Genomic DNA, 3,554 nt, shown 5'->3' with positions numbered 1-3,554 from the left:
AAGAAAAGAAAAATCCAGAGTCTCCTTGGAAGCATTGGAAAACTTGAGGCTTCACAATGTGGAAAAATTTGTTGTTCTGACATTTTTGTATACCGTGGTACCTTGGTTTACAACCATAATCCGTTCCGGAGGTCCGGTTGTAAACCAAAACAGGTTGTAACCCAAGGTGCACTTTCGCCAATGGGGCCTCTCCCCCCCCCCCAAATTGGTTGTAATAAATAATAATGGGTTGTAATGTAATCCAAAAAAAGGGACACACACTTCCGGGTTTGACGTGGTTGTAACCCAAAACGGTTGTAATCCAAAGCGGTTGCAAACCAAGGTACTACTGTATTCTGTTGTTCTTGCCTCCTGGATTGTGTAGTGGCATAACTCTGGTGCCAGCTTAATGAGATCATAGGATTACTTTGCCCATTGCCATAAGATCCTTAATTTATTTAGCAAACTTGTTCAACCAAGGACCCCTGGTCTGTAGGCTGCTCTGCCCAGGAACCTCCTTTCTTCACCTCTTTGCTCAGGCGACACCTCTTTTTGTTACCTCAGTATGGTCACTAAACTTTGGTGTGTGTTGATGGTGTAAGTCAAGGACAAGGAACATCTGGTGCCCTCCAGATGCTGCTGGACTCCAGCTCCCATCATCCCTGACCACTGGCCAGGCAGGCTGCTGGGAGATAGCAGTCCAACAGTATCTAGAAGGTCACAGTTGTTAGTTGCTCCCCACCTGCAGATAAAGGTGTCAGGTTTCACTGTTACAGTTGCATCATGGCATTCCTTCTCGCTGCACTCCTCCCAGTGGTCATTTCTCCTCTGGTCACTGTGGATACACAACCCGACAGTCTCCAGGCACTGCTATCATCTGCAAAGGATTCCCATACAGCTGGGTGAATGTTGCCAGCCTTCATGTCACATTTGTAGATAGGGCCATCTTTACCCAGGGGTGCAAGGGGTGCGGGGCACCCGGGCGCTGAATTCTGGAGGGGGGGCCAGGTGCCCGCTACTGAAGCTCTTAACTATCTACCTGTTATGAAATAATTTTGATCAAGCTAGAAAAACAAAATACATATATACCTAGGTATTACCGAAATGCATACCTACTGTTTCACTAAAGGACTTTCGATTTTGTGCGCTCATTTACCAAAGATGCACCGTGCCAGCAGCGGCACTTGTCATTCACAACAGCGGCACTTGTCAGACTCAACAATGGCACTCATTATTCCCAACCGTGCTGTGTACACAAAATTAAATTTGGGGGCGCTGGGTAGATCTTTGCACCCCGGCAAAGCATATGCTAAAGATGGCCCTGTTTGCAGACATCTTTGTAACACAGAACTGGCCTTCCAAAAGGCCTAGTGCCTGAAGCCAGCTCTCCTCAAAACACGTCCTTGAGGATCCTGCCATCTACCAAAGAAAATGGTACTTTATCTTAGGACATGTTCCCATCATGGTTTGCCTATCAGGTTTGTGTAAATAGATAGATATACCCAGTGCTTTAAAAAAAAAAAAAGTTTAGGGGTACTTTCATTTTGACTCAAGAAAACCACCATTTTATAGTTTAAATCGGGAAAAATAAACACAGTAAATGGACAAAAATACTAAGATTCACAAAATGTTTAGGAATATGCGTACCCCTGCATCCCCCCAGAAAAAAGCACTGGATATACCGCTACTTGATGTGATTCTAATAAAAGTTATCCATTTCACTTCCTGACACGTTTGTCTTGAAAGCACTCCACTACAAGATGGTGAGGACTGGGGTGTAAAAACTGAAGTTAATTAGATATATTTTAAATTATGCCATTTATATCCCACCAATGAGCTCAAAGTAGCATATTGGGTTTTCCCCAACCCCCCTAAACATTTCATCCTCATAACAACCATGTGAGGTAGGTTAGGCTAAGTGAGAGTGACTGGGCCGAAGGACACCCAGTGAGCTTTGTGGCTGACTCTGCACTCCATGGCTACTAAGCAGCCACACTCAGTCAGTGCTCATGGAGGGGTTGCTTTTAGCTGCTCCCTAAGGCTTTTAAAAATGAAATAAAAATAAAAATAAAAATTGGTACCCCTGGAAACATGAGAATATTCACTACAGTGGTACCTCGGGTTAAGAACTTAATTCGTTCTGGAGGTCTGTTCTTAACCTGAGGTACCACTTTAGCTAATGGGGTCTCCCGCTGCCGCCGCCACATGATTTCTGTTCTCATCCTGAAGCAAAGTTCTTAACCTGAGGTAATATTTCTGGGTTAGCGGAGTCTGTAACCTGAAGAGTCTAACCTGAAGCGTCTGTTACCCGAGGTACCACTAGATTAGAAAAGAGGTTGTGTTTGCCCAGGGCCACAATCAGCTAACTGCACCCATGTATCCACCTTCCCTCTCTAGGCACCCCCTTTTCTGCTTGTCAATCTAGGAGCAACAGCAGCATCCCCTGGCATTTGGCTCTGCCCTCAGGCTTGCAGTCACCCCTATAAGTAACTTAAAAGGGAAAGGATGCGGGGAGGGGAGGTGTTTGGAGCAAGAAAAACCTGTTGGGTGAGTATGGGGACTGACAGCAAGCCAAGGGGCCCTGAAGCAAGTAATACTTGAGAAGGGGCAAAGTAAAAGGAGTGGGTGGGCAAGGTCTTTTCAGCCTAGCTACTCCCCCACCCTTCAAAGAGGGACTCAGGTTTCAACAGAGAGCTGAGCTTCCAGGAGACTGTTGTCCAGGAATGTGCTGGAGGCAGATGGTTGCCACTGGGGAGGGGGGATAGTGGTCAGCCTGGGTCTCCCACAGGGTTTCTATGAGGCAGGGTGGTGTATGCAGCTGCACCAGTGCCAAGGAAGACACCTGCACCCCCCCCCCCAGCCCTGTGCAGCACCTCCTCCCCAGAGCAGCTGTGCAACCCTGGCAGCCCTTTCCTGCCAGCTCCCTCAGGAGAGGTTTGACAAGGAGAAAAACACAGTTGCAACTGTTAAAAAAGGCAGGCCTCCTAGGGAGGCCGAGGGAGAAGGCAGGGGAAGCAAGGCTGAGAGTTTGTGAAGATCCAGTCAGGGATGGTCTGGGAAGAGATCACAAGAAGGCTATAGAACATGGGTAGGCAAACTAAGGAAAAGTTTTTCAGGGAAGTTTTTAATATTTAACGCTGTATTGTTTTTAATACTTGATTGGGAGCCGCCCAGAGTGGCTGGGGAAACTCAGCCAGATAGGCAGGGTATAAATAATAAATTATTATTATTATTATAAGGCCCGGATCCGGACCAATCGCCTTTTAAATCCGGCCCGCGGACGGTCCATAAATCAGTGTGTTTTTACATGAGTAGAATGCAGTTGGGTGCAGAGAAAGTGAGGATGAGAGAGGTGGGTGGGAAAAACTGATTAGAGGGTCAGCCCTTCACAGCTGGGGCTGATGGGAGTTGTAGACCAAAACATCTGGACAGACGTAGGCCGGTGGGTTTGTTTTTCCCTTGGATACATTTTACTTTTCAGTTCAGGGTAGGCTCTGGTGCCCCGGGACATCCCTGAGCAACTCTTGATGCTCTCCCATCACGCACCCCAGGCAGGCTCAGAGAAAACACCCATG

The sequence above is a fragment of the Podarcis filfolensis genome (genome assembly GCF_964270895.1).
Source record: "Podarcis filfolensis genome assembly, chromosome: 8".
Taxonomy (NCBI): domain Eukaryota; kingdom Metazoa; phylum Chordata; class Lepidosauria; order Squamata; family Lacertidae; genus Podarcis; species Podarcis filfolensis.
The sequence above is the reverse complement of the archived record's forward strand: the minus strand, read 5'-3'. Positions refer to the sequence as shown.